The sequence below is a fragment of the Anser cygnoides genome, chromosome 3 (assembly GCF_040182565.1).
Source record: "Anser cygnoides isolate HZ-2024a breed goose chromosome 3, Taihu_goose_T2T_genome, whole genome shotgun sequence".
NCBI classification, from domain to species: Eukaryota; Metazoa; Chordata; class Aves; order Anseriformes; family Anatidae; genus Anser; species Anser cygnoides.
This window is the reverse complement of record NC_089875.1, coordinates 60,124,577-60,134,209: the sequence shown is the minus strand read 5'-3', so window position 1 is coordinate 60,134,209 and position 9,633 is coordinate 60,124,577. Positions and strand designations below refer to the sequence as shown.

General features: G+C 42.6%; 1 long non-coding RNA gene across 1 annotated transcript; it reads right to left on the bottom strand.

Moving 5' to 3' along the window:
- Positions 1-229: 229 nt before the first annotated feature.
- On the bottom strand, positions 230-9,421 carry LOC136790448 (uncharacterized). Its single transcript, XR_010830374.1, has 3 exons — positions 8,827-9,421; positions 3,932-4,001; positions 230-372 (listed from the first exon to the last, which is right to left on the bottom strand). It is a non-coding gene; the product is annotated as an uncharacterized lncRNA (long non-coding RNA).
- Between the last annotated feature and the right edge of the window lie 212 nt (positions 9,422-9,633).

Here is a 9,633-nt window from a genome sequence, read left to right as displayed (position 1 = left end):
ATAGCAACCCACCAGCAGCTGTGACCAAGAACAAGCTGATCTTTATTGTGCAGAGCTTCATGATACTTTCCACTGCACAGCTATGCGTGCATTTATAGAAGTGTCTACACGTGCTGTAGGTGGCACAGCATTTCCAGCTTCAACTCCCCAAGGTACCTGTGGTTTCCCTCTGTCCTCTGATGGCTTCTGTCTCGCTGTTCCCCCACCCTCACAGTAGACCGGGGTGCTCCTGGGTCAGTTTCTGGGGAGAACACATTCCTCTGCTTCGTGGTCTTTGGAGAAGTTGAGGATCCCAAGTGCAGCTTGTTGAAAATGTCCAGCCCCTAATGCTCCTCTTTGTGCTTGTCTTCTTCGTCTTGCAGATGGCTACATCTGTAGAAATGCAGAAGTCCGGCCAAGTTCTGCAAAGGGCTTACCTTCTATATTTCATAATGTTTATCTTTTTATCTTTTTTGAGTTATCAATGCCTCCTATTTGGAAATAATTTTGAATTAAGCTTTCATCAAACCCCACCAAATATAGAAAATATAGGTAGGTTTCATCTCTCTCTCTCTCTTTTTTTTTTTTTTTATTCTCTACATTGAAGTTTCAGCCTGTAATAGTAACATCTGTTGCATAGCTGTCAGAACAGGAATTATTCCTAAACTCTTTTTATTGGCATGCTCTTTCTGTTGTGTTTCAGGTTATTTCAACTAAATATTTTCAGTGCTAGGGGAGGTGTAACTAAATCATATTGATCATGACATTTTTTGCAGAGTTTAAAAGAAACAAGCTATTTGAAAATGCATGTTAATTTATAAATGGTTGAATAAATCTGTTTTAATACTGCAATGAGGAAAATATCATCTGTATATAAAATTAAACCATCAAAGCCTATAATAACTGGGAAATAATTGCAGGACATCAGAGAGGACAGAAAAAACAGGAGCTGATAACTTTGTGGAACCAGTAAGTGTTTAATCTATAAACTCTCTTGTTTTGAGCTGGGTGAAGCAGAGACAAGTAGACACAAGAAAAAGTACAAACAAGTTCTTTATTCTGAAACTGCATTAGAGCACTCTAAAGATAGCATCAAGGACTGCGTGGAAATCCCCTGGATACACTTCGTAATTTTTTCCGGTGAATCTCAGGATAGCAAATATGAGAGGCAAGGGTAAGTGGATGACCACAGCTGGTGTAAGCTGCACTTTGGCATTCTGCTTTTGTGGCGCAGGCACCCAGAGTGGAATTCAACTTACTTGTCCTTCTCTCCCTTGACTATAAGTAGCATCCCGATGACTAGTTCAGATGTAGATGTTTACACTGTAAAGGTGACACATTTGATGAGATGTATCCCACACACTATTTCTAAGGTGATGTTTCCTCTCGAAGAAAGTTAGAAAATCAGGGCAATGCACAGATTACCTTTTACTTTGTAGCCTACTGACTACTCAGATTTTGATGATGGGCAAACCACAGAAATCATTAAAATATATGCCAATTAATGCCTCCTGAAATCAACAGCTCTTAGGCATTTAAATGCCTTGCATAGCTGGGGGAAGTAACCTCTCACATCTTCCATGTATCTATTTGTTCTGCAAGAAATTGAAGAACTAACACTCACCTGACTCACCTCAGTAGTTATGAGATTATATTCATTAATGATTATAATATGATCCTGAGGTGAAAGATACAATACTTAACTAATTATACTTAATATTTCTATCTGTATTGATGATGTACTTGATCCCCACCAACAATGTAATGTGGGGATCAGATGAATGCCAACTTTAGAGATTCTAGCATTTTTCTGAACTAACTTTATCTTGTTTTCTTTCAGGTACTCCATGAGATATAGAGGAACCAAGAAGAAACTTGCCCCAAAAGAACATGTAGAACAAGATACTTGTCTCTGCACTAAGCAATCAGCTATATCATAAGCCCACTCTGTTATCATTTACACAGTTAGCTTACCGGTGTTACAGAAATGTATTTGAATTCCTAAATAGTTCCCAGCTCAGGTATGTTGTGTTCCCACTGTAGAAAATCGGAGTGCAGTAATATCGGAGCAGGGCTGTTTGGAGTAATTGTTAACTGCAAGATACTTGGCATTGTTACCAAGGAAAATATATGCCACACTTGCATTAATAATGCATTCAGGAAAACAAGATTTTCCTTCGCAGTGGTTGGAATTATATCAAAGAACTACCTGGCTCCATCACCAATCTCTCTTGTTAACTGAGCAAAAGATCTGAAATGTTGTCAAACTACATGAAAAAGTACTGGGCCACAATTCTCTGCACGCCTCACTCAGTTGGCTGCAGATCATTATGTTTAGCTTCTTTGAATCATAAAGATGGAGATGTACCAGGGAATTTGTATCCAGCTTATACAATGATTAATGTTATAAACTGAGGGGGAAATAGATGACCCATTTGTTTACTCTGAGGTTTTCAAAGTTATCAAGGGAGATGAGAATAAACCATTGTGGCATGAACAAGGAAGTGAAGTGAGAAGTTCATCTCCTTTCTAGCTAGCTGTTATCTATTTTTTTGCAGTGATTTATTGCCACAATCAATGAATAAACACCCTTTTTACAGTGGAAAATGTTCCTAATAAAGATAAAATTCTGATCTCAGTGAGAACTGGGAAGTACCAGTAAAAAGTTATTAGCATGGAAAAAAAGTCTAAGCAATGAGAAACACACAGGCAAAAAACACCTCTTCTCCTAGCTTGCTTATATATACAAGAACTGCATAATTCTGATTTACCCCTGCAACAAACAGTGAACACATATTGAGGTATTTGCCCATTGTGCCCCCCTACCCTCTTTTGTGGTTTTCAGGATCTAATACCCCTTGTATATTTGTCTGTATTAAAAAGCATTTGTTTCAGCGGATCTAGATTGCTAATCCACCTATCTTACACTGCCTGTTTTACAGAATCTTCTGTCTCCTCCATTTTTAGCGGTTTCCCAATCTTTCTGTTTTTTTCTTTTTTTTTTTTTTTTTTAATTTATTTATTTAGTTACTTATTTTATCTTATCAGTAATGACTTAATATTTTCTTCCTGGCCACAGATGAAACTGTTGAATTAAACCAAATCTGGCACTGATCTCTGCAGAAAATAACTAGAGAAGTCATGTGCTGAAGATTTCTCATTGCCAATCTATTAATAATTTTGCCAGGATGTCAGTTCTCAGTTTAATGTGTGTGCTGTTTCTGGCAGTGAGAATTGCTATATTTTTCTATCAGAATATTGTATAATATTGAATTAAATACCTCACAAAAGTGTACATAATCACTTTTATTAACCATTCTAGTAACTACTGTCAGCTATTCATGGAATCATTATTTTTTTAAAAAAAGGTGTTTTATTCTATTAATTAACTTAGAATGACATGAACTATTTCCCTTCTTCAAACAACTGTTGTAGGATTTGTGGGTGTAAGTTGCCTTCAAGAAGAAATGATGTTATTTACTTATATCACACAAGAACAGTATTTTCCATTGCATTAATAATTTAAGGAGAACATTAAATACAGAACCAGGATGTTTACTGAACACTTTTTCCCTGTATGTTTATAGAATTGTTTATCTCCAGAGGAGATATTTACTGCTGCTGAGATGAATTTGATGATAAAAACTTCTTTATTGCCTTTAGTTTTGCTAACCTTTGATTTTCCCTCAATGTGAGTGTAACTTGGCTAGAGAAGATATCCAAAGTGTTCCTAAGTTCATCCTTCTACATGTTCACGTTCTCTTTCTGTAAAGTGGAATTATATTGTAAAAGATCTAATCATTTTACACAGGCCAAAAATGACCTACAATATAAAAGCTCTTCAATGTCATTAACTTTTTGTAGTCTCTATGTACCAATCTAAACCCCATGAAAAATAAACAAAGTCAAGCCCTTAGCAAAGTTTCATGCCAGGCAATCTTTTTTTACCTACCCTCTGTCCAAAACATGTAAACCACTGTATCTTCTGCCATCTGGTGCTCGACTTTGTGGAGTTTCAATCCCTGTATGTGGGAGAGAAGTGTTCATGCTATAAACAACTCAGATGTCAAATGAACAAATGGATGACACACAGTGTGTACTGGGTTACAGTTCAACCGTCAGGTTTTGGCATTATGTGGTAATGCAAAAAGTTCCCTCCTCCTACGTGTCTGCACAATTCATCAAGCTCCACTGCCATATTCTTGCTACTGGGCTGTTCCAGCATAGCAGAGAAAATGATCCTTCAGACACTCAACCTAAAAAATATGGTGGCCTTCATTTGTAGCTCCACTCAATTGTCAGGTTGTACAAAGGCTAAACAAACTGCAAACAGTTGAAAAAAAAAAAATCAAATATTTTCCTGTGTTAAATAAGAGAGAAAAAATGTGTTATGGGTTTCCTCCATCTGGTCACTGAAAACTTTCAGGAGGAAAGCATTAATTTTAGAAACAGCAATTCATGCATTTGTAATGAGATTTACATAGGGGTATAAGCAAAAAAGAGATAATCCATGGGAAGTCTGTGAATTCTTTTTCTCAAGAGCATTGTCTATTATCTCTGAATGGCTCAGCTGAAGTTCATCTACACCAATACAACAGCATGGGCAGCAAACAGAAGGAGCTGGAGCTTTGTGTGGCAAGCAAACTACAACTTAGTTGCCATCACTGACACATGGTGGGATGACTTCCACAAGTGGAGTGCTGCAATGGATGGCTATAAGCTCTTCAGAAGGGATTGACAACAAAGGAGGGACATTGGCATGGCTCTCTATATTAGAGGGTGTTTAGATGTTGTAGAGCTCAGGGCTCAGAATGATAAGGTCGAGCCCCTGTCGGTAAGGATCGGGGTAAGGCCAACAAGCCAGACATCCTGGTGGGGGTCAGTTATAGACCACCAAACCAGGATGAAGAGACAGACAAGGTGTTCCACAAACAGCTGCAGAAGTCATGCTATCATCAGCACTCATTCTCATGGGAGACTTCAGCTTCCTAGACATATGCTGGCAATACCATACAGCCCAGAAGAAGCAGTCTAAGAAGTTCCTGGAGTGTGTGGAAGACAATATCCTGACACAGCTGGTAAGTGAGCCTACTGGGGGAGTGCCCCGCTAGACTTCCTGTTCACAAACAGAGGAGGACTGGTGAGAGATGTGGAGGTCAGAAGCTGTCTTGGGCAGAGCGACCACAAAATGGTAGAGTTCTCTGTTCTTGGTGAAGTCAGGAGGGCGTGGTGGTTTTACGCAGCTGGGCAGCTGAGCTTCCACCACAACCTCTCTCTCACTCCCCCTGCTCAAAGAGAAAGGGGGAGAAAATACAATGGAATAGGGTTGAGATAAGGACAAGTAGATCACTCAGAAATTATCATCATGGGCAAAACTGACTCAACATAGGGAGATTAATTAAATTTATTACCTATTACTAACAAGCTAGAGCAATGAGAAACTAAAAAAAAAAAAAAAAAAAGCACACAAAGAACTCCTTCCCCTCATCCACCCTCTTCTATATCCTCCCCCCCCCCCCCCCCCTTCCACCCTGAGCAGCACAGGGGAACAGGGAATGGGGGCTGCGGTCAGTCCCTGACGCTTCATCTCCGCTGCTCCCTCATGGTCTCTCTCTGCCCCTGCTCCCCGCGGGGTCCCTCCCACGGGATGCCGTCCTTCCCGAACTGAGCCTGCGGCGGCTGCCCACAGGCAACAGCTCTTCAAGAACTGCTCCCACATGGGTCTGTACCACAGGCAGCAGCTCCCCCCAGACCCCCTGCTCATGCTTGGTCTCCTCTCCACGGGCTGCAGCTCTGGCCCAGGGCCTGCTCCTGGGTTAAAAACTGTCTGGATGGCCGGGCCCAGAGAGTAGTGGTGAATGGAGTGAAATCCAGCTGGCAACCGGTCACCAGTGGTGTTCCCCAGGGGTCGGTTTTGGGGCCCATCCTCTTTAATTCTTTTATTGACAATTTAGACAAGGGGATTGAGTGCACCCTCAGTAAGTTTGCAGGTGACACCAAGCTGGGGAGAAGTGTCGATCTGCTGGAGGTTAGGAAGGCCCTGCAGAGGGACCTGGACAGGTTGGATCGATGGGCAGAGGCCAATGGGATGAGGTTCAACATGGCTAAGTGCCGGTTTTGACTTTGGTCACAACAACCCCATGCAGTGCTACAGGCTTGGGGCAGGGTGGCCGGAAAGCTGTGCAGAGTAAAAGGATCTGGGAGTGTTGGTTGATGAACATGAACCAGCAGTGTGCCCAGGTGACCAAGAAGACCAACAGCGTCCTGGCTTGTATCAGGAATAGTGTAGCCAGCAGGACCAGGGAGGTGATCGTCCCCCTGTACTCTCCTCTGGTGAGGCCACACCTCGAGTACTGTGTTCAGCTTTGGGCCCCTCAGTACAAGAAGGACATTGAGGCCCTGGAGCGTGTCCAGAGAAGGACTACAAAGCTGGTGAGGGGCCTGGAACACAAGTCCTGTGAGGAGCAGCTGAGGGAACTGGGGTTGTTTGGTCTAGAGAAGAGGAGGCTCAGGGGAGACCTCATTGCTCTCTACAACTGCCTGAAAGGAAGGTGTGGAGAGCTGGGGGTTGGCCTCTTCTCACAGATACCTAGTGACAGGACTAGAGGGAATGGCCTCAAGTTGCGCCAGATGAGGCTTAGGTTGGAAATTAGGAGACATTTCTTCTCAGAAAGAGCAGTCAGGCATTGGAATGGGTTGCCCAGAAAAGTGGTGACGTCACCGTCCCTGGGGGTGTTGAAGGAAAGGGTGGATGTGGTACTTGGGGACATGGTTTAGAGGGCAATATTGGTGGTACGTGGACGGTGGATTAGATGATTTCAGAGGTCTTTTCCAACCTTAATGATTCTATGATTCTATTTCCCTGTCCCTCTCAGCTACAGTGTCTCCAGGTTGCAACTCCGAGGACCGAGGACAACCCAGGACTATCTTTCTCCAAAAGATTTGGGTCTGGTAGGTCTGAGGAGGAATTTTCTTCTCTGGACAGTCCATCTGGGAGGAGTGTAAATGGTGCTTTGTCATGGACATTTGCAAAGAGGGGGTTTCCTGTTCATGACTACAAGAGATTATAGATTTGCCTCTTTAAAAAGAATTAATTGTCAAGAAGAACCACACAAGCTTACTCCTGGGTTCAGCTGGCAGGCACCATCCTGGTGGTACAGCTACAGCTGCTATGGTAAAGCATGGCTAGGAGATGGCCTTTCCCTCTGCCTTGTGACACCTGTTCCTCCCCACCACACTGCCTGTGGAATCTACGCTGCTGTGCCCACAGACGAGGCCACCGCAGCCCCTCCAGGGCTGAGACGTTTCTGTGGGGAGCCATCTTCCCTCCCTGTCACCTGCTGGGGCTGGGCCTCCTGTGGGTTGGGGAGGTGGGACAAGGCAAGAGAGCAAGCCAAGGGCTCTTGAACAATGCCAGAAGTGGATGAATCTGCTCATCATGTACTTCCTTTTCATGCATTTAGTTAGTTATTTCCATCTTCTGATTTATTCCCATTTCTTTTCCTGTACTCTGTATGCCGGCAAACCCCAGCACTGCCCCTGCGTCCTGGGGGCCAGTGCAGCAGGACACACTGGTGCCAGGTAAGAGCTAGTGCACCTCCTGCTGCTGGGGGACAGGGGCAGCCCCACAGGGCAACCATGCATGGCTCAGCTTGACTTCCATCACTTCGCCCAGCATGACCTAAAATACAGCCCAGTGTCTTTATGATGCGTGGAAAAAACTCTTGAAATCTCTTTGCTGCTTCCACATATAGAGCCTAGCAGAATCTCTTGGGGTTTTGTTTTTTTGTTGCTTGTTTGTTTGTTAGATTTTGCCTCATTTCCTGTGAATTTTGAAAGAAAAAGTTTTAAAAAGTCCCCAGGCAAGCATGTTTCCAGCATGGGAGGAAGAAACTCAGCGGTGCCTGTCCTGCCCAGCCAGGCTGCTCACTCATGCCCAAGCCGTGCGATGAAGTGTGAGCTAGGCGCAAGTTTCTAACCACTGATACCACCCCATTCACCCACAAGGACACAACTTTATGCCTTTAAACTCTGGTTCATCCATTTCACCCGTTCTCAAAATGATTCTACAGAGAGTTAGAGGTACAAGCCTGGATAAACATATTTATACCGCACCAGTCACGTGGGACAGACAGGTGTGCAAGACTGTGCGTACCCTTGCTCACAGCAGTGAGCCAGAGCATCTGTGTGCCAAATATTTTCAGGCTTTGTAATTTAAAGGAAACTGCCATTAAAAAGACAAACAAACAAACAAAAAAAAACTGTAACTGATTTTCTCTGAAAAACTGTGATCAGGGTGAAGAAAAAAAGCAGAGTGTTTTGCTGATTTTCTTTTTTTAAACTAAGATTGCAGCTCACCATTGTAAAATTACCTCAGTCAAAACAACATTGCACTATCATTGTATATAATGTCAAAGCTTTAACATACAGCTGTTGCCTGACACAATACAATATTACTGAAAGGCTGATTAAAAAAGGACAGTGTATATTTATATTGTACCTTGCCTTCTTCTATAAATAAGTTACCTAACTAAAGCAAATAGTGAGAGGAAAATGAGATCTTGCTTACAGCATTATTTATTTTGTCACCAAAATTAAGTTTACCACATAAAGTTAATAACTGCAATTTAAAGACATCATCTCACTGAATAACAGTGAGAAACAGGAAAAGATAAGTCACACCACACCCAGAAACCACGCTTGCATAGTCACAGAATAACCTGAGTTTCCTGAACAAATGACAGGTGATTTTTTCCAACCTTCAGATAGTCATTTTTGTCCTCCTAATTCTGGCTTAATCAAAAACCACATGTGAAAATCTTAAAAAATCCGCCCTTAAGTACTCACCCAGGCTGGACGAGTCTGTTCTCTATGCCCACTGGCAGTGCAGGGGCTCATCTCAGCAGAGGGTCTCCCCCTGTCTCACCTCCTCCTCCCTGCTAAGGATGCTGTGGTGGGTGGGATGCTTTACCACTGGACCACCTAGCAGCTCCTCTACTTCTGCTTGGATCATGTCCAAATTCCTCTAATCAGAGGAATACGAATATAAAAGCATATCTGATGTCATTCGATCAATACCCACTTGAGAGTAATCAGGGATGACTTTAAAAAGTGTCCCCTACTTTTCCCTTGCCTATTAATTACACAAACTCCTCCTCCCCTCCCCTTGTCAGTGAGACACAGGGGAAACTAGCCACTGGTGATGACTTATCTGCACAGATTTCATGTGGCTTGTCATCACAAGACTGGGTTTAGCAGATCATGCAGCTGTTTTGCTAAACAGAGTGGTTTATTCTGTCTTTGGTCACTTTTTTTTTTTTTTTTCCGAAATATAACATTTGCACAGATATGTGTTTCAAAAAAAAAAATCAACTTCTAGATGGTATCTCTACTGTCTCAACCCTCACTACTGTAAAATCTAAGTTGGAAGTTTACCATGATTCATGCAACCTCTTCCTTTCCCACGTGAAAATAGTTCTTGTTCCTCAGACACTTTATCTAGGAGTCTCTCACACGTCTGTGTACCTGAGGCTCGAATGCTTGTACATAAGTCTCAATTGTTCTTTATTTCAGCTCAGGGTCAGATGTTTCAGACATCACTCATACTTCCAGCCACATCTCTCCAAGTAACGTGACAATGTTGTCACATTTTTC